Genomic DNA, 23,114 nt, shown 5'->3' with positions numbered 1-23,114 from the left:
TTAGAATTTGATAAATCAGATATAGAAAGATTAATCATAAAAGCATCTGTGTCGGCAGCATGTTGTCTGAATAGTTTGTCAAATGCTGTTCCCAAGAATATTGTAGATCTATGGGCAAGTTTGCTGGATCGACTGTTTAAGGGTATTCTGTTGAAGCAGAAAATCCCGCTATCTTGGAGAGATTTCATCATCATTCCAATCCATTAAAAGGGTGATCAAACCGATCCATTGAATTACTGACTGATAATGCTGTTGGATTCCGACAGCAAGATATTCACGACAATCATTCTTGAAAAACTGAATGAGTGGGTGAAAGAGAAAGGCCTTCTACCTAAAGCCCAAAGTGGGTTTAGAAAGGGAATGGGTACAACACTAAATGGCTTAGTATTATCAGTCCTGAAGGATAAAATTGCAAAGGATTATATGGGAAGTCCGGCAAGAATGTTCGTGGCACTCATAGACTTTTCCAAAGCTTTCGATTTAGTAAATAGGGAACATCTATGGAGAAAACTAAAAGCATGGGTTATTCCTCCCCCACACATTACAATAATAGAACATATCCATAAAGAGACCTGCATCAGAATAAGGCTACATTCAGAAGATGCATTATCATCCCCAATTAAAAATTATAAGGGGATTAAGGCAGGGGTGTATTTTTGCCCCATGTCTTTTCAATCTTTTTATGGCTGACTTTGTCAAGGCACTGAGGGGAGTCAGAGTAGTTCCACCCAAATTGGGTTGAGAAAATTTAGACTGGCTGGCAAATGCAGCCAATTTAGCATTGATAGAACATACCCCGGTGGGGTTTCAATGTCTGCTATTAAAAACAAGTGAAAATGCCAAAATAAATGGGTTAGTAATTAACCAAAAGAAGTGCCTGGTTATTCATATATCGCACCCCAGGGTAAAAAGAGCCAAATTCAGGAGGCAGATAGATAACATCAAGATTAAACCCCAAAGGGAGATACTTTACCTAGGATTTCAATTCTTGGATAAAACATCACGTGATTGTTGGCTAAAAGTGATCAGCCGAAATTTAAAATGAAGAAGATCGATGGGAAATATTGTAAGTATTCAATGCAACCCTTGCTAACCTATTATGTGGATAAAGTAGTACCCATGATACTATATGGGATGGAAATCAACCCTAAAAGTGTAACTATTCCATGGGGTAAAATAGAGGGGAAAATATAGAAAAGGGTACTAAATCTGCCAATGGTGACCCCAATGACATCCATCTGTTATGAACTAGGATGGTTGTCGTCGGAATATTGGTTTCAATGGAAAGTCCTTGGCCTAATGTCGTAAATATTCTATACTGTACAAAATACACTTTTTGAAGACTTAGCAAAATAAATAGACACACGTGGTTCACCCTTTTCTTATTGACCTAGTTAACTATGCAGTTGTTATTTTGTATGACAGTGGCAAGGATAGAAGAGAAATGGATGAAAATCATGATAAGAATGATAAACGACTATATCTTCTGCCAACACACTTGAAAAAATGTCCTTCCTTGTGCTAGAATAAGGGGTCTATTCCTACACTTTCTGCTCAATCTTCTCCCTACGGGGGAAATTTTGGCCAGGTGAGGAATATACACTGGAGAAGATAAAGGCATATGTCGGCACTGTAGAGACTCGGTTGCAAATTTGCGTCATCCTATGGTAGACTGCAGGGCCCTTTAAGCAATGAGAACACGCTTCCTGAGCAGATTATTTTCAGTATCGAATGTAGACATGGCACAAGTAGTTTGGGATAGAGTGAGTGCTGGTAATGAGGGTGTTCTGACTGTGGAGGTTATTCGATTGCTGGATGAGCTTGGGCTCACAATGAAATAATGAAACTGAATTTGTAAATGTTTTGACATTTTATTGACTATTGAATGATGAATTACTTTTATGTTAATAGAATGGTTTTCCTTTCGCTTTAGTAGAATTGGTTATTTTATTTTGTTTTAATATGTAAATATTACTTGAAGTGATGTATGAATTTTGTAAAGGTGGCTTTGTGATTGTATAATTTTGAAGTGTGAAAGTTCAAATTTTTAACAAATGCACACAAAAAAAATAATAGTAACTTTTGGAGGATTCTGACAGCGGGTATAATGAAAAATGCTGCATACTTAGTGTGAGGATTCTAAACCAGGTCCTATCTGGCTTGAAATCAGCATTGCCTATTGAGATGATGTTGAGAACATTCAGCCACACCCGGGAAGGTCATCTGTCCCATCTGGAACAGGTGCTGCAGGGAATGCAGAACTGGCTTCACTATGAAGGCTTCTAAGTGCTAGTTGATGCAGTGTACTGTGACTAACCTAGGATACCAAGCAGCTCATTTTCTATATAAATGGAATTGCCCAGAGGCAACAGCTTATGTTTGCACTTATGTACAAACAGGTCCCCTCCTGTCAGTTTTCGTCATTTGAACTGCATAGTGGAAATGAAAATTGTGAACAGACTGAGGCAGCCTCTTTACATTTCTCTATTTGCGCTCCGGAGTGCAAATAGAGTAAATGCCACCTGCCATATATGCATGTCAGGTAGTGTTTACAATGATTCTTTATAGAAACAACTTGCTTTTGGTTAGTGTAAAAAAGAAGGTGGTTTCCATGGGAAATCATTGGTTTCACGACAGTATGAAAATGGCATGCTGCCGTAAAAACCAAGGGCCCGATTCATGGAATTTCTAACACGGTTTAAAGTGACTTTAAACTGCTGAAAAGTAACTTTTCACTGCCAACAAAAACCATGATTCATGGAACAGTGCAAAGTGTATGTTAGCAGTGCAAATTCCGTGCAAATTCATTTTGTACTGCATAAATGACTATGCACTGACTTTGCACAGACTTTGCACTTCAAAAATACACTTTGCACAGTTCCCTGAACCAGGGTTTGTGTCAGCAATGCTAAATCGCTTTTCAGCAGGGCAAAGTCACTTTGAACCGTGGAAAGAATTCCATGAATCGGGCCCCAAGTTGTTTTTGAAGTTGTAAGGCAAACGGGAGGCAGAACCGTAATTCCTGTACGCACTCTGCCTTCAAAAGCAATGATAATCCCACGGAGCATGAATGGAGACATTAAGCCAGGTGTAACTAGCTTACGCCTGTATTTAGGCCCTCCATTTACGCTCCTGTGACATTGAAAATGAGCTTCTAAGTGGGTAACATTAATACAAAGCATCTTCAGGGAAAATTGCAAGGGGTAAAACAATGGGGCATTCTTACCAATCAGGCAAAGGTCAGGGCGTTCCTTTACACGACAGGGTATCACCAGACTGTTATTGAGGGGTATGGACCACTACTCTTCCCTTGAATAAACTGGCATCCAACAAAATGGTAAAGAAAGTCAGTTGGACTCCTCCCTTCCAAGCACATTTTCAGAACTTAAAAGGGGGCATCTGCTGGCCTGCAGTCCGAAAAATCCCAGATTACAGACAGGAATTTGCCATTCAGACAGACCAGCGGAAATTTGGTATTGGAGCATTTTAGCACAGCTGCACTCCGAAATAGTGGGACAGCCTGTTGCCTACATTAGCAGCAAACTGACAAAAAGTGAAAGAAACTGTGCCACAATTGAGTAAGAGGCATTTGCCTCGGTCTGTGCAGTATGCAAATTCGAACCTTATATTTTTGGGTTGTGGTTTAGTTGTTCGAACTCACTGTATGCCTCTCCAGTGGGCCCATATCCGTACAACGATTACATATATACTTACAGCTGAAGCCTGGTTCTCCATACTCCAGTACAGACTGTTTCAGTAAACACTTTCACCTTGATTATGAACCAGACCCTTGGAAGGACTGTGCTCTACTATTTTTGCTGGGGGGAGTGTGACGGATATGCCAATTGTCCAGGTATGTAAGCCCCAGCTTTATTGGTTTTAAGAGCAAAACGTGTGGGGTATAACCACTTGTGGGTGCGCTCAGGCCCTGATATGTAAGGTGTTTGTGCTGCATCACCAATATGATGAGTTTCAACCCCTGACCTCATGTTTGTGTAGAAAGTAACTGTTTATACTGGTGATATTAATACGTGTCACAGGTTCCTATGTACAGTACATAGTTTGCAAAACACAAGGTTTATTTAGATCCAGAGGTTTTTCTTTTGTGATTATAGCCAACGCGTGTTTCGACTCAGTCTTTTTTAAGGCAATTGGTTGCTGCATTTCTAAAAGCCTTTGATCCTAGGGAGAAGGAAAAGGGGTGGTATTAGTATAAACAGGAGGGCTTTGTACAGCAAGGGAAGACTTCTACCACCTTGTCTGTCCCTGCCACTCATGTCCCCTCCATTTATTCTAGAGCAAAGAACTTTGGGTGTCATGTCTTCACGGTTTGGAGTCCAAAAGATGATTTAAAGATGACTCAAATAAGTTATGCGAGTTTGCTTCTTTTAAGAGCATGGATTGGACAACTAAGCAAGGCTAGCTTTAAACAAATCGTCTGTGAGCTTTTACCTTTAAAAGAAGCGGTCTCACATAACATATTCTCATCTTTGAATCATCTTTTAGACTGCAACCCTTGAAGAATATTTTGTTTGGCTCCTTCTGGGAGAGTAGTCCTTTCCAGATTTCTCCAGATGTGAGGTGAAGCCAGGTGTTCCAAGGCAGATCCAAGCTCTGTCCCAAAACCATCCCCAGGGATGATTGGGTTTGCACCTGCTGCTGGAACAAGACCTGTTTCTCTGTCAGCCACAGCATTACCCAGGACCGGGACCACCCTTATGCCAGCCTGCCCTCTTTTTGGGAGCCAGAGAACAAGGACCCATCTTGCGACCTGCGTCCCTGGGAGTAGGACTCACAGCAACCTGTGAAATTACCTGCTGCTGGAGTAAGACATTCCCCTCTGCCAGCCAAAGGCCACACGGTGTTGAAGTTCCCCTGCAGTTGCTCTGAAAATCCTCCCCCGTGTTTGGGAGAACAAGAGAAGAACTATTCTTGTCCATGAACCCTGAATTGGGACTTGGAGCAACCTGAGTCAAAAGACAGCTGAGAGCCTAGGTTTTTCACGGGTCAATTGCTTGGAGCTGTTTTTCAAGAAATGTTCAACACATTTGAACCAGCAGGTCCTTCCAGACTGCCTTTTGCACTCCCTCAATCTTTTTGCTCGTACAGCACCATGAATTCTGATTTGGTATTGCCGGATCATCAAGAACTCAATTTCTGGGCACTAGAGACTGCTTATGTCACTTGTATACCTTCACCCATGAATATATCCTTTTTGAATATTGTGGTTTTTAACTGCCTGTTCTCCCCTGTCTCATTACTCAGAATGCTGTATCTGCAATCTTTTCACTAAAGCACTTCCCCGCACCCCAAGCACCTTTAAAATCCCATTGCAGGTGCGTTAGCACTGGTGCATTTTAGCCGGTCTGCGCTGGTTCAGGTATGGTCCGTGTTTGTCTGCGGGATCGGCTGCCAGGTCTTTTTAGCCATTTAAAACCCTTCTGCATCTTGAGTGTTCTCTGAGTGTAGTTTTAGTTTCACAGGCTTTTCGTGTCCTGTCCTCGTGTAATATGACAACTCAGCTTAATTTATTGGCCAGTCCTAAATCTCAAGGTGCATCAAATATTCTGCAGCGCTATTTGTCTATGTCTTTTAAACTAGTGGAAGATGGCAACATGCAGAATAGCTCTACTCATTCAGCTTCAATTGTACACAATGATTTAGAAGTTGCTTATTCGCGCCTTGAAACACTTGTTCATAGACACCTTATAAATGGAATATCATATAATATCATATCATTCTAACATATAGCCTAGCCGTGCACCCGCACATATGCCTCACACAGTTTTGACCACAGATAATTTACATCCGGATGATATTGTGACCCACAATGTTGTCTTCACTCCAGATGTGGTTAGTCCATCAAGCACTGGAATTAACTATTATACAGACTTTATGTGTGCACATACAACACCTACATTCACGCCTATGCTACATGATTTGAGCGTTGTGAGCTATTCATCGGATACATCTGGATCTGACCAGTACAAAGTTAAATCTCTCTCTGCTCTTGTCCTCCCCTACTGTGTCAAATATATAGGGCAAACAATCATACTTTAATTCAAAGGAAGATGGCAGTATTCTATTTTAGCATGATGACCAACCTGTTATACAGTGAATTACTAATTTACAGAATTACATTTGCACATTTCAGAAGAAAGTGAAGCCTAAAACTAACATCCCTACCATACCCTTGATGAATGTGTTTATTCAAACCATGGCCAACCGATTGAAATGTCTAAAGTTGAATACTCAATCTCTTGTCAAACATTCTGTTGACATGGCAGATTCATTACAACTAATGTAATTGATATCTGTGCAATTACTGCATGGTGGCTACATGATGCAGCGTACCTACACTGTCACTAGCTATGCCCACTGGATATAACATTCTCAGAGCAGATAGGAAGGTAGGAAGAGGTGCCAGGCTTGCTCTGATTTTTAAATCATCTCTACTTTTACCACATGTGAGGACCAAGGTCCTCTGGGCTGTGATGTCCTACTTGTAAAAATGTTTACAGATCCACAAACAATGATTAACTTCTTACTACTTCATTGACCACCGTCTATCGTGCTTGAATGTCATGAGCATTTCTGTGATATGATATCGCCAATGCTTAAACCCTCCTCTAAACGTGTTATCCTTGGAGGTTTAAATCATTGGCAATCAGATAGCCTTGATTCTACTGCTTCGGCGATTGAATCCACATTGTACAATCTAGGCTTTATTAATCATGTCTTTTGGGCTCATTACAGGGTGGCTGGTATCCCACTGGTAATTCTGTTAGGGTACCGGTAACCCTGCCTTATCATCTCTGCCACCCTATATACCGGTATTACCTAATTTAATGGGTGGTGGAGTGAGACCATTCTCATGGATTAGGACTACATGGGATGGGATTTCCTGAATCACTGACACCAGGAGTACCAGTGCTGGTGATCCAGGCATTATCTGCCATTAGGTGCCTGATCAGCCATCAGGTCAGGCCTGCATGGAGATCCATGGCCCCACCAGCAGACTTGTGTTTTGCCGTTCCAAAATGAATGCCGGTGCCAGAATTACCATCATTTATTCTGGCATTTATTCCAGTCCGGCAAACATGCAATGAGGATTTTTGACCCTCCACACATTAGGGGAAGACGTTGGACTGGATTATCAGTTACAATGTCCACATTCATAATATAGATATTACCCCATGTCTGTGGTCTGACCACAGTTGTGTTCATTTTAATATTCTTCCTGTTATGCAGCATCCACAATCCAAACATGAGAGAACAATCATTATCCCCAGGAATGTACATAACCATACCTCTGAGGCCATGTCTTCCCACATTGAAGTGCTCCTGGATGATCTGAACACATATCATTCTGCGTGGAAATTGTAGAAGCATAGCAAGTTACTCTTGCTAGAGCAGTAAACCTGGTGGCCCCTCTTGAAACTATCCTTGTTTTTAAAAGGAAATCTAAGCCCTGGTTTGCATTTGAATTACATGAATTTATGGTAGCTAAGCACAAAGACTTTAATGAACGGCTGAAATTCAACTCTGAGGAGAACAGATGAATTTATAATCACATCTACAAATCCTTCAAATCTGCCTTCTTACAGGATAAAAAAATTACGTGTAATGTCAGGATCGAGAATGGTATTTCAGACACCAAGGAGCTTTTTAAAATCTTGAAAGAGCTCAAGATTCCTTGTTCATCTGCATCCAATATTATTAAAGACAAGGCTTGGTGTACCAACATTCAAGAAATGCTCACTGGTAAGATTAAAACTATATAGGAAAATATCTTGGATGGTTGGAGACACCTGAAATCTTTTTTGAATTTAGGCCGGTCACTGAGTCCAAAGTTAATAACATTATAGATCAACGAAAGACTACTGTCTGCATAGGGGATGTATGTCTCACTTTTGTGGTTAAAACATGTCCCTCCATGTTAACCCCCATTATTACAAAGTTTATAAATAAATCTTATCTGGAGAGCTCTGTACCATCCTGCATTAAGCAGGCATGGACTTCACCGGTTTTGTAGAAGTCTAGCTTGGATCCTAATGCACCAACTAATTTACAGACCTATCATAAATGTGTAATTTGTACTCATAATCCTGTATTAGGCTTTGTGTAGTCAAGTTCAGGAGTTTTTGAACCACAATAACATCTTAGGTCCTCCACTCTGTATTTTTCACTGCCAATGGATCAAAAATAGCACTCTTGACTTAAAAGCAGACATCCTGCAGGCCATTGAGAATGGCGGTACTGCACTGCACATGCTCCTGGATCTGTCGGCAGCTTTTGACCTCATGGATCATTGTCTGCTGGTAAAAAGGTTAATACACTCTGCCTTTTTTTCTCCCATGGCAGCCAATTGGGTTGGGTCCGTCTTGGCTGGTCGCTATGCCAAAGTTTTACGTGGTGATGCGATTGCCGATGAATGTGGAATCACGTGTGGGTCCCTCAGGGATCATGTCTGTTCCCCACGGTGTATGACATTTTCACAAAGCCATTGTTGAGTTACTGGATACCAGAGGAGTTACATACACAAATTACGTGGATGATACACCGTGCTTAATACCACTCTCTGGGAACCATGCTCAAGACACAGAGACCATTAATGCCATCAGATTCAGCATTGGATGGCATACAGCGGTTTGGTACTCAATGACTCAAAAACAGAGTTGATGATTGCTGGAACAGCTGCTTGACTCAAGAGGATATACCCTATATTTTGGAAATTTCATGTAGCAGGATGTGCCATTGCCACATTACCAAAAGCTAAAAGGTTAGGCAGTGAGCTACACCCAAAAATGAACATGAAGGCACATGTTAATAGCATAGTAGCTACATCTTCTTATTACATCAAACTGCTCAGCCCACTAAGATTTTTCTTGATGAATGATAACTGTGCGATTATTGCTAGAGCCTTCATCAGGGCCAAATTAGATGAATGCTGCAGTCTGCTTCAGGGGGCTGGAAAAGGAGAGATAACCACACTACAGATAACCCAAAATTCTTCTTTGGTCAGAGCCCAGTGTATCTTTACAACAGACTGTCTTGGTTGCCGATCTAGAGACTCAGCTCAAATAACATGCACTTGGTATTTGTGCCAAGATCTAAACTGGCCCTGGTTATCCCAGTGGCATTCCATCATGCATCCCCAAAATGTTGGAATGCCCTAACCCCAGACCGTAGGCTGCATCTCTCTTGATTGCTTCAAGCATGGACTGAAGACTACTGTATTTGAATTCTCCTCCCATCTGCCTTCTCTTTCTCTCCTGCTGCTTTTGCCTGTCTGATTGCCACGTTACCTGTTATTTGTTTCTATGTCTCTGAGCTGAGTCTTAGCGCTCTACAAATAATACATAAATAAATAAAATTAATGGGAACCAGTGCCTGTTTTTGTTTTTTCCTTTAGTTTGTCAGTGCATCTGTAATATGCATTTTGTATTCTAATTAATTTGATTAGCTGTCAATGTAAAAAATAAAACTGTCAGGGTTGCTTTGATTAAGACTATTAGAATTAGATGTCTAGGTAATGTTATTTTTGTAATGCTGTTATTGTGCATATGGTTAACAATAAAACCATCACACATACAACATTTAAAATATCAATTACATTATTTTTCAATATAAATTATATTGCACAAACATAGATACAACATTACACCATAAAATATCTAAACATGTTTCCCTTACTACACAGTCCCCATTTTATAAATATTTATTCTAAAAAGAATCATGATCCCACTAGCTTCTCAAATTCCCTCCAAATATGAATCACAGCAGAAACAACAAACAAAGGGCTCCCTCAGAAAATCTGTGCTCAGAATTGATCTGTTTCAAGAGGATCAATCTTGCACACAATCTTGCACACAAACATATTATATCCCTTTATATAGCTATGCTTTATTAGTACACGGCGAGGTCTCAATCAGAATGAAAGAGCCATTCTGATTGGCCCTCGCAGAGTCATTACCAGGCCGGGAATCCCTCTGTCGGGATTCCACGGCCTTTGTTCCCGGCGGGGGGCGTGGCAGCTCCTCAGCCAATGAGGATGCTCGAATCGGGGCCATCCCCGCTCCGAGCCTCCCCACGGCTGAGAGGCTGCCTTTGCCCCCCACTGGGGACAGAGGTAAGGATTTTTTGTTTCCCTCCTCCCACCTCCCTTCCATCCCCACTCCACTTACCTTCTATGCTTTGGTCCCCGGCGGGGGACGATGGCAGCCTCCTGCCATGTGGAGGCTTGGAGCGGGGACATCCCCGCTCCGAGCCTCCACACGCAGGAGGCTTCCATCGTCCCCCCCCCCGGGGACCCAGGTACGTGTTTTTTTTTTCTTTTTTTTCCACTTCCCCTCCTTTCCGCCCTCCTAACCGCACTTACCTTATTTTTTTTCGGGAGCAGACGCGCTGGAAACGCTTCTTTTTCCAGCGCGTCCGCTCCCGATGGCCACAATGGAAAGGGAAACGGACTCCGTTTTCCTTTTCCCGGCGCCCATTTTCTTTGTCTTTTTTTCTTTTTTTTCAAAACGCTGCAGCATTTTGGGACCAAAAAAAAAAGCTTTGAGTTCCCCGGTCATGCAGGTTTTGCGGGCCAGGGTACTAAAAGCTATATGCCCCTCGCAGCTGGGGCATTACTGACTCCATAACTATGGGCCCTGGCGCATTACCTGAGTCAGTAATGGCCCCGCCTCTCAGGGCATATTCCTTTAATAATGTACATGATGTTAAAACATGTCTAGCAGTTTCTATCTCATCAAGGCAACATTGGCACTTTCTTAGATTACATGGAGTTTTGATCCGCGCTCTGTAAATAGCAAATCAGACAAAGTCCCATAATAAAATGTGTAGTGGCCAACAGTTAGTCCTAATAATATAACTAAAATGATTAGGGAAGAAACACATATGTCTAACATATTTGTTGATATTTTCTTTTATCTTATCCGTCAAGTATCTCAATAGATAATGTTTGCCCCATACTACTGCCCTCTGTTTTAACTCCTTTAACAATATACTCAAATTAAAAGGAATTTCAAATTTTCCACCTCACTAATAAAATAATTAAAAGTATTAGAATACCCTTAACCCAAGTTGGCGAAAAGACCTAATAGGGAAGAATTATTTCCTTTATCTGCCAACATTTTAAGGTAAAAAGAGCTCTGGGCAATTTTCCACCAGGTTAAAATCAATCCCATCCCTAGATCATAATAAACATAGCAAAACTAGGAAGTTCCAAGCAGGAGCGCCACAGATTGAAAGCCAACATTTTGAACACCAGTGTGTCCAAAGGTCAGCACTGAAATGCCCCTCACCGACCCAACCAGCCAAAATGGAGAGAATGGGTGTGAAATAGAAGTGCATGTTCTCCGAAATAGACTCAAAATTACAGACAAGAGAAATGGTGATTGGGTCAACGTGTAACCTGGGGAAACCATGTTGATAACAATAGTCAAGACAGGTTGTTTGTCAGAAAAGTGAATTAGACATTTTTGCAACTACGTAAAAAATAGGTAACATTTCCAATTTTCGTTTTGGCAAAATTCTCCATTTTTTTAATTTATGTTAAAAAGTGTGTGTACTGTGCAAAGTCACCACTGTCTTAGAGTGCCACGGCTTGTCACTTTGTGCAAAATATTTATGGGTATGCGTACATATGTTGCTCGCCAGTGTTCAGGATTTTAAGCCTTGCTTAGTACACGAGTATCACTGAGAGCCTGGGCATGTTGGAAACATGCACAAGAAACCAAAAGGGAAACACCCTTCTAAATCCACGAGGACACAGGACTCTGTGTGGAACTATGGCATTTTAAATGAGAGTGGGGTTTGAACCATGCCTTCACTGAGAGCAATGCTCTGGAGCAAGCCTCCTCAAAGAAACTGAGGTCAGGCATTACCATTATGGGAATAGTTATAGTGGTGTGTGAAGCAAGTCTCTTGTGGGAGTAATTCTGCATAATCTACCCTTGTCGTTCCTCATCTGCCTGGAGTGTAGTTATGTTGTTCTGATAATATGGGGCAAATCTAAGGTCCTCAAAGAGACCTAGAATCTGCTTTGAAGCTTACATTTGCAGGTATACTTCAAATGTTTATGAGTACTGTTCCTGTTTATTATTTATCTATTTGTTTGTTTTGGGCAGTGCTACCTCCCACCTTACGGCTGCTTCATAGCACTTGTCAGTAGACATTAATGTGAAGCGGCATAACAAAACAGGATTTAATAGGGCCTTATGCAACATGACCTATCCAGCAGCAACAGTCCCCAAAAAAAGAAAGGGTTAACAAATGCAAAGAATTAGCAAAACTACATTGAAAATCAAGACATTAAAATGTGGTTAATTGACCACAATTTGTAAGGGAGAATTAATAGCAGAAACCCATAACGCTGAAGAAGTATTAGGTTTAGATGAAGTGACGGAAGGGAAGTGGAAGTTCAAACAGGGGCCTCTGGGGATAGGGAGGAGAAACGCCAACCTAAAAGGAAAAGAAAGATGTACAGAAAAGGCATACATTTATTTTGCAAGCATTTAGATATGCAAACAAAACATATAGATCTTAACAGACAAATATTGCACAGCATGTCCCTGCTTAACATAATGTCCAATGTTTAACATAACATTGGGTAGCATGCCAAACCAATTACAGAGCGGGCATACATCAAAACAATGACTAACTAATTAAAAATAACAGTGGAGTGGATTGAAAGCTGGTTCCCAGTAATTTGGGGATCAACCCATCAAGGGGCATCTGTCCAGTTGTTGAGGTTCATTACTGTGTTCCCAATCTGTCAGGTGTCGCACAGGTGGGTGATCAATCTTGTAACCAATGCTTTTACAGAGAATGATGAATGCCTGAAATTCCATGTGCTTGTAAGGATTGCCTGTGTCACACAATTCATTGGTGGCAGGGCCAGGACACAAAGATTCATGTGCCTCGACACTGCTAAATGACAAGGAGCCAATTTGTGTGAAATGGAGGTTGTGCCTGGCATGTATCACAGATAAAATGGACTAAAAATGGTGTTGAATAGTATTGGTGAGGTGGCCAATTCAAGCAATAAAAATAAATGGCCACATTAGGGTGAGTTGAACAAACTCTGTATCCTAATATATGAGAGGAGAAGAGCTGCTAGGGACTAGGTTGGTTCAGCCTCCATATGCTAGGGGAAAGTGGAAACATAAACCAGGTACCAGGACAGGACAGAATGACACAGGAACAGGATAGTGGAGGAAGTGCTAAATTAAAGATTGAGGGGTGATGGAAAACTGCTGTAGGGTTGTCCATAGTGGGTAGTGTGTTCAGTCAGGAATGCAACTAAGACACAAGTTAGTCATGTGCTTGGCTAAAGACTTTTATTGAAAACAAAAGGGTTTGTAGAAGACCTCTATGAGCCTGCCGTAAAAGGAATTTCCCTACCTAATACCAGAAACTAACGACCTGTCTGTGTCAGGATGTCAAAATGAAACCTTCCCTGTGTCCAAAAGCTCTATTCTGACCCTCACACCATGATCTAAATTATAAGGCGAAAAAGGACATATCTTTAACCTCAGGTGATTGCAAACGTGTTTGTAAAGGAAGAAAAAAAACACTCCAATGAAAGGTTCTCCAAGGGTGAAAAGCATTGGCTCCAGGGGTGGCTTCTTTCTCCTGGAATTCTCCCCAATACAAATTATTCTTAGGCTAACAGTTCTTTGTTTCTTTCTTAGCCCACAATAGTACTGTTATTCACAAACCTGCTTAGCTTTGTAGTTCCACTTCTTCCTTATGTCGGTGTAATCTCGTCTTATGAATTATTTTAGTCTTGCAAACGCCTGCTATACTCCCCTGCCAGGACTTCTCATTCACTTTTTATTGCCTGGTATACTCTCCTGCCAGGGATTCTTGTATTCACACTTATCACTGCCTGGAATACTCTCCTATAAGGGCTTTTCATATTCATACACAATTGTAATTGCCTGATTCAGTCTCCTGCCTACTTTTTGATGTAGTATATCTCCTTGATACATAATTTAATTTGGATACCCAAAATATTTGTGTTCCATACAATCATATCTTGTTACAATCATATCTTGTTAGAGGCCTTATTGCCAATATATGTTACTGTTTCTCATTCATTCTCTTTACTTTCTCTTCTGTGTCTTTAATAATTTTAATTTGTATTTGGAGCAGTCGCCAAAACGCCCCGGTGTCCCCACTTTGTTTGAGTTGACTCACCGGCTCATGTTGGTGTTCTGGGTCCAATTCATGCTCAAAGGGCAATTGTGCACTGCCTGCTTTCCTCACTGGAATGCTCTCGCTCACTTTGCTCTGGTATCTCTCGCAGCCTCGCCTCAGCATGCCTGTCTTGATCCAGGTCAGGATAGCTAAAACGCTGCTTTCTTTGGTTGCCACATTCCAAGGCATTTCCACTCGCTCCTAGCGTGTCTGTGGCTCGACCTGACCTTGCAGTGTTTCTCTTCTCCCATGGTGGCGAGCCACTCTGCACCACCACACTGGTTCGTGCTTACAGAGTTCACAAGCCTCATGGATGAATTGCAAGTCTTCTTCCAAACAGCATCAGCAGCTGATATGACTTTGTCTCTGGTCTTTCAATCTCCCATGGACAGGTGTATCTTGAAAGCAACTAGAACGCTCATCATGCTTGTGGCTTCTTTCAATCTTCAGCCTTCTTTCCCTCTTCCTCATCTCAGTATTTTCATTGTTTTAAATGATAAATCAGTTATATTGGTAAATAATTAGAACTAAAAAAGGTAGTTTTGTAGCTTCCACCACTTTTTAGACCGGGGATGGAAGTTTGGTCCTTAGAGTCTGGGGTAAGGGTTTCTCTATTTTCCCAAAAAATAGGTGCAGATGTGTTGCAATAGGCCATGAGGATATTGGTTTCAAAGGGGTCATCTTCACGGGCAAATGAGGCAATACCATGTCTCATCCAATGAAACCATGACATCTCGCCGGAGGCTGTCTCCTCCCATGTGATCCCCCCTCAAATAGCCTCCCCCAGGGTAAGCTTCAGGTAGTGTCTGTCGTCCCCTTGCCAGATGGGAGGTGGTTACCACCGGGAGATCAGTGATGACCCCATTGGATTCATCACAGTAGGGAGAGAAGAAAACAGGGTGACGCAGTAGCATAGAGTGCTAGGAAACAAGTCCTTCAGAAAGAAGGAGGGCTTTGAGATTGGATTTAAATAGTGGTAGAATTGAAGCTGTACAGAGAGGGCAAATAATAGCATTCCATAGTAGGGGAGCAAGGTATTTGAGAGAAGGTGAGCCGAGGATGATCATAACGAGCGACGAGGAGAGTAGGTAGTGAGTTGAGCAGATAGATCGGGTGGGGTGAGTCCATAGATAGTTTTGAAGGTGTTGAGCACAAGTTTATACTTGGCCCTTTCTTTCATAGATAGCCAGCCAATCTGGAGGTGGAGGTAAAGTGAGAAAGGTTGAACAGTGTGTGGACTGTGAAGTTGAGAACTTTGTCCATAGGTGAAAATGCATATTTGGAATGACCGTAGAGGAGACTGGAATAGTAGTCAGATCTAGAAAGAACTAAGGAAGAGATAAGCTGTTCAGCAATATTGACAGGAAGAAGATAACATGTTTCTTATAATGAGGAGGCTGAGTTTGGCTGCAGTGGCAGATTAGAAAATGAAGATCTAATAATAATAATAATAATTTTGCATTTATATAGCGCTATGAACCCTTAGGCATCTGAGTGCTGCTTATTATTACCCACGGTGTGTAGTGCTCATTGATCGACCTCGGAAGGATGAAAGGCTGAATTTGGCCCTGCCGGGATTTCGAACCTGCATCAGCAGACTCTGCACAGATGTCAAAGCGAGCACTCTACTCGCTGTGCTATTTGACCGGCTAGATGTTGTGTGATGTGTTGAAGATGATACCGAGGTTATGTGCCAAAGCAGAGTAAGGAATGCAGTCACGAGAGAAGAGTAGGAGAGGGAAACTCTTGAACATACTTTGCACCCCAATATGTGAGGGGGAAGAGCTGGTAGGGACTGTATTGGCCCAACCTCTACCTGGGGTACACCACCACCAGGGAAAGGTATGACATACCCAATGGTGTTGAAATCATTTCAGGTAAAGTCACACAGAAACATACTACCAGGGATGGGGAAACCCCTGTCAGGGATTTATAGCCCCCCCCCTTTAGAAACATTGGGCCTCATTACGTCCCTGCCTGTCCAGAAAGAACAGTGGCGGTAAAATGTTGCCACCATTCTTCCTGGACTGTCTGATTCAGAGTGCTGCACGCGGGAGGTGTCACTCCCGCCAGGTATGACCTGGCCCGAGTAATGCCACCCGCCTGCAGGCGCAACTGGAAACAGTGGCTCTGTCATAGACAGAACCAGTGTTTCCATTGTCCCCATCCCCATGGAGTCTTATGGCACTCCATGGGAATGGGGACTTACAGAATTCCACCTCCGGAATTCCCAGGTCACCTGGGTCATAATGCCCTGGTGATTCCGGGAATCACGGAAGCGGAATGGTAATACGGGTCCGGCGGTAGCCTGCCGGTTTTTCCGGCATGGTTACCGCTGGACTCGTAATGAGGCCCATTGTGTTAATTATTATGTGAAGACAAGGGCTCCCTGACCAGCAAAGTTTATTTGGCTATAACATAATTACAAGTGCCTCAAAGAAAGACCTTACAGGACCTCACATGTACAAGCTCCTGCCGAACCCCCAACAACAGTTGTTACTATCAGCACAAGAATTGAGGTAAAGAACAACTCACCGAATCTCTACCACAATCTCTTTTCTAGGAACAAGATGCGTTTGAGATGCAGAGGGTTACTTGTCTGCACGAACAGATGTACATAAAATGACGCGCACTCCTGGGAAGAAATGCAAGATAGCATCAATGACCACATCCAAATATAAAGCCACAGAATGAAACAGATGAGATGAATCAACTAATTATCTCATGCAAAAAACTTGCTCAGACTGATTTTAAAATCTGTTGCTGTTGCTGGAAACGCTAAGCAAAGACCTCCTTATAGTGGTTCATAGTGATAATACCGAATACCAAAATCTCGAAAACCAAAATCTCGAAAACAAAAGGCCGAAAAAAAATATATCAAATTTTTTTTATGATGTTTTTTTTTCGAAATGGGGGGGTTCCCCCCCAACCCCCCTTTTTTGTTTTTTTTTATTTTAACCATGTTTTTTACTTACCTGACCCCAAAAACACATATAAATAAATTAATAAATAATTCGATATTTTTTTTTTCCAGATTTTGGTTTCGAGATTTTTGACATTCGGTATTATGTATTCGCCTTTTGACTGACCACCCCTTATAGTATCCCAGCAAACTCCAAGGGCCAACACGATCATTTCAAACCCAGAGAGAGTATACATGGATATAGGGGATGCCTAGAAAGACTAAAGGTTCAAACAAAGCTGGTGAGCTTTACATAGTTTCCATCTGTACACAGGGGAAACCACTACCTGGGAAGATACAGTACATCTTTTAACAGAGGTGCATCAGTTACACTGGAAAATGCTGTACCACCATACCAACCACAAGAGTGTGGCTACATGAAGGAACCAGCCCAGTGAAAGGTCCTAGAATCAAGCAATAAAACAAAAGGAAGCCTTACGGTGAAGAATGTCCTTTAAATCTTAAAAAGGAGAGACCACCTAGAAGGAGAGTAAATGATATTGTCTGCCTTCACATGACATTGAATGAGAGGGGAATCAATGGCTATTGCTGCTACATGAATGCTGAGAAACCCAAGGTCTGTGAGAGACTCAGATTGAATGTTGAGAAACCAAAAAGGTATTTGAGAGCCCCATGGAGAAATTTGTGAAAGCTAGGGTCTGGAGGACAACGCAATCAGAACAAGTTGAGAATACAAATCTCAGGTATGAGAGAGATGTATTTACCTGAAGAATATGAGGTGGCATAAGGAACCCGACAAGTGAATCAGGAAGCGCTTTAGAAAAAACAAGTGACAATCTGGAAAATTCAGAGGCTGTGGTGTAGCCTGAGAAAAGAAACCTGCGAAGCTTGAAACTTGGGAGAGGTCTTGAGAGCAATGTTGAAAGCAGGGAGACCAAATAATGATCAAGACTGTAAGTATCCCTAGAAGAGCTTTCCAGAAGAAACTTGTGTTTATTTCCGTTAGATTAGTACTGGACATTAAAGAGCAGGGTGTGTGAGCATGTGTTGACTAGTCCTTTGAACAGTTTGTGTTGTAGTTTAGAGTAGCCAGGAGCTAATAGCATATTAAGTATCAGGGCTGAACGTTCGGTTGGGCACACCCTTATGATCCTGTGTTGTAACCTAGGTAGTCCCAGGAGGGACAAGATCTTTTTATACAAGTTTAATATTATGAATTGGACTTACACTGCAAGAGTGGCGAACACTGGAAACATGCTTTCCTTTACGCTGTCCCTTTACTGACAATGGGCCTCATTCCGAGTATTTAGGTAGCCATGGCGCTAACAGCTAACAGCACCATGGCTGCCTCCAATAATGGTACTGAGTCTGCCCTCATTCAATGGGGACTTACCGATCTAGTCGGACCTTTGCGGGACCGGTAAGTCCCCATTGAAAATACCATTCCCCATTCCCATTTGAGCCCCATAGGGTTCAATGGGAATGGGGAAGGTTCAAATAACGGTACCGCAATGTGCAGTACTGTTATTTGCTCCCTGGACCCTTTGCGGCTGCCGCTAAGGCTGCCTGGTAAAACCAGGCGGCCTTAGCGGGACCCATAAAGGGACCTCGGAATAGGGCGCAAAGGGATTACCGGCACCGGTGTCCTTACCGGTGCCGGTAATCCCTTTGCGCCAGCCTCGGAATGAGGCCCAATGTGTTATATAGAAACTCCAGTTTGCATAGCAGGACTCCTTGAGCCCATATATGTATTTCATCCAACCTCTACCCTAAAAGGCATATCATAAGAAAAAACACTTGTTTGTGCCATGGACTCTTTTGATACATTTTAAAACATGCCTAAGGGATTTTCACTAAACAGGAACAATCATACTTTTGGGACCAGGTTCTAGCTTCGAGTGAAAAAGTTGGATATGATTCTGTCCAGTGAATTTTGCTTTAGGTGAAACCGAAGATTACGCTCTGAGAAACTAACCTCCTCCCCCACTACTGTACCCCCTCAATGGACAGATTTTCATCACTGTTTTTGAAGAGATTCAAAGTTACATGTTTCTGTGTTATCTGGAGAATTGTCTGCAGATTCATCAAACAGTGCGAAAGTCGAAGCATTTTAAGAAGTGCTCTTCCAAAAGAAAGTTCGTACTAAAAATGCCTGTGCCGATGCTATAGCCAGCTCTGTAATCACAGGGTTGACAATAGCGACCCTGTAATTATGTTGGACGTGGGCCCCCGATCGGAACATCATTTTCGGGGCTGTTTATACGTTTCCCACTGTTTCAAGAATCTTCAGGTAACGATCCGCCCAAAAAATATATATTCTTGTGTTTTACACATAGTTTTCAACATTTGCTCATATCTGTATACTAAACCACTGGACGGATTTACAACAAACATTAACGAGATGCCAGTGTCTGCCCTCAAACACCCCCCCTTTAAAACCTAGCAAAGTGTGCAAACTCGTCTTAATGATTTGTGAGATATCCCTAACAGGATTGCGGCAGCATGAGAGAGATATTGATCCATGCACGGTGGTGGCTGAGTCATGACTGTTTTACAATGGCGGCGGTAGAATTAATATTGTTTTTGAAACCATAAGTGGTACATTTGTAGAATTGTGCTCTTTCGAGTTGCAACCATAACATCCCGTTATCAGCTATATAGTTTTAAAATACATTTCCACTAATATTCAAGTATGGCTGACATATATGCATACAATACAACAGAAAGCACAGAGCAACAGGTGTTACAACCTGTTGTTGATTTATTTTGTATTACATCAAAGTTGAATAATACACACCATGTGAAGTCAACCTGCCGCGCTGTAGGCCAATAGTTGTACGCAGTGCCCATAATCTATTCTAGCACACCTGTGGCCCTAAAGGGTGGGCTGCGCCCCACCACTGTTGCCACCACCCACAGCTGCTCCCCAAAGTGTCACCAATGACATACAGGCTAACTGGATCATCGTGCGGCCCTAATTAGCACGAGCACCTGGCATTGCCACCTTCCAGCTCTAGAACTTTCACTACGGCACCAACGTGGTCACCAGGTTCATGATCTGGCTCAGGATGTCCAGATGCATGGCCAGTGCACACTGGTGCCTTTTTGTTTGTGACCACTCCTGGCTGTCAATTAAAATAATACTATTGTCAAAAGTCAATTTCATAATGAAACTGGGTCTCAGACAATAGTGCTTTGGCTCAGAAATTAAGTGCCCGGGCTCAGCCGTAGCAAAAACACCCACAAATTAAGCCACAGTTTTACTTAAACGGATACAAAAACAACTGAATCCCTAAAACGTATTTTTCTGCAAATGCAAACAAAGGCGCTCTAGTGTACACTGAATTATGCAAACCAATTCAAATTGAACAATACACTTTCCTTTTGATCAGAGTAGTTTTCTTTTTTGCTTTTAAACTAGACAATGTCAGCATTTCCTATGCGCTTTTTACTTTCTATAACTTCAGCTGTCCATACACTGAAATAAACAAGAAACTCGCATCTACAAATGTGTCTTTTCTGTTTACTTCGCGAGGATGTGTTTTCCTTCTTATGTGTGTTTAGTAAAGTGGTTTTGAATGTCTTTCATGTAGCCTTCTTTTCATCTTGCCTACCCTTGTCATTTGAATTTTTCTGCCAGCTTGTTTGGTTTAATAAGGGAGATGTGATTGAATTCCAATGCCCCGTGACCCATTCACTAGCACTAAATGCAAATGTGGAGCTAAATTGTTGAGGAACCTGCATCAACAAGAAAATAAGCTGCTGGCTTAAATTAATACTGCTTGCATAGTTTTGGTGGTGAGCACAGTACCCAAGGTCAACTGAGGACTCCGAACTTTAGTGTGAAGATAATGTAATACGGCCTTCCATTGAATATATCACGCTAGAGGGACATGGTGACAGGAGAGGCGAAATCACAGAATGATGGGCAGTTGAGAACAGCCATACATTGGAAGATATTGGAACACAAGCAACAAAACCAGACACGTCTGATTTAGCAATGTATTGATGCCCCACACATATATTAGATTCCCATAGCTCACAGAAAATGGTGACTTACGCAGAAAGCCAAAAATAGGAAAACAAATTGAACATGATGAAAAAATAGAACAGTGCAGGTTGTGACTCTGTTTTAAGGAAAAGGTAACAAAAATACAACACAGAGTTATTCATAGGTGATACCTTTACTAGGTAATCACGTATGTCTGTCTGCTAGCTCTCAAGACCAAACAGGTCTATAGCTGTAAAAGTGCTTGCTTTATTTCGTTTTTGATTCCATTCAATTACATTTTACAGTTTGTGAAGAAGATATAGGTTTAGTATACAACACATTTTACTGTGCCAAATGCAGGCATGCTTATCTAAAACTGCACTCAGTTATCTGTACTTGTGCGGCACCTGGAGCGCTGCTTCGTTTTACAGCCCTGTTTAACAGTCTATTAAGCAGGAATACAATCCTAACATACTACTATTTTTCAATTAACTTCTAAAATTCGAAAATCTTGTAAACAATCAACAATGTATATAGCTATCTAACATAAATCACTAGAAATGAGTTCACATTAATGCTGTTTGGAAAGGTGAGCAAGCAGTTATCCGATGTTATGCTCGCAGCCACAAACCTATAACAACGGTTTAGCTAAAACCATGGGCATCATTTTAGGGGGGAGGGCAAAGGTGTTTGTCCCCCAAACTTTTGTGGCAGACCATTTTGTCACACTGATTTGGCAGGGGTCCCTTTCATTTAGATGTCATGCCCCCAAACATTTTCAGCACAGTTACTCCACTGGCCAAAAATCTCATTGCTACTGAATATTAAAATATAAAAAAGTAATGTAATGCCATAGTAAAAATAATTAGAGGCTTAAAATAATAGCAATCGACATGGCTAGAAGTGCAATGGTTAGGAAAGTCCAGGGTCCTGATTTATTGAAGAATGGTATAATGACTGAATCCCATTGCTAAATACTCCGTGAATCAGGACCTTTGACTTTGGCCAAATATGTACCCCAACTTGGCTAAGCATATTTTATAGACCAGAGAAGAGTCATCAGGACCAGCAAAAACGTGGTCACCCTAAAACCCTACCAAGGTCATGGCAAATGTAAACATGAAAGAAATGTGAGATAAAAGTCAGGGGTTCATGCTCCAAGACTTTAGAGGAAAAGATTAAGAAAGAACAATACAATACTAAAAGTACAAAGCCAGGGTGGAGAAGAAATGCAATGGCCTTCATTCAAAACCTAATACACTGTTACATCACCAATTTTAAAGTGGGTATCTCTTGTAGGGTATTCATTCCTGTCTATAGATATTATTGACTAAAGATGTTTCTATATTGGTTACTGGGCATGCTCAGACCGAGACCCAACCCATCCTCATCTAAAATTCTCCTGTGCCCACCTAGATACCAAATGTGCTGCAAAATTTTTGGTCCACAAGGTTTTTCCTCGGTGGACTGTTTGTGACGTTTTAAGATCCGATAACGGCACCCATTTTTTAAATTTAATTTCCTGGTTTTCCCTTGAATGGGTCTCTCTTTTAGGGTGTTCGTCCCTGTCCATAGATATTACTGACTAAAGATGTTTCTATATTGGTGACTGGGCATGCGCTGATCGAGAACCAAGCCATCCTCATCTAAAATGTGCCTGTGCCCACCTAGATACCAAATGTGCTGCAACATTTCTGGTCCACAAAGATTTTCATGGGTGGGACGTATGTGACGTTTTAAGGTCCGATAACGGCACCATTTATTTTCAATGAAGTCTTCAAAGAAAGCACAGCACTACTTGGCATTAAACACGGTATGTGCTCAATTTATCACCCCTAAGCAAATGGCGTTGTGGAAAAAAAAATGCTTTCTAAAAAGTAAACTTTCCAAAAATTTGCACCACCCTGAAAAAGAACTTGGTGCATTGTTTATCTCTGTCGGTGTTCAATTTGCACACTCAGCCAAGAAAAGACTATCACCTTTCACCACATG

This window comes from Ambystoma mexicanum, chromosome 6q, assembly GCF_040938575.1.
Source record: "Ambystoma mexicanum isolate Mex_15411 chromosome 6q, UKY_AmexF1_1, whole genome shotgun sequence".
Classification (NCBI taxonomy): Eukaryota; Metazoa; Chordata; class Amphibia; order Caudata; family Ambystomatidae; genus Ambystoma; species Ambystoma mexicanum.
This window is presented reverse-complemented; position numbering follows the sequence as displayed.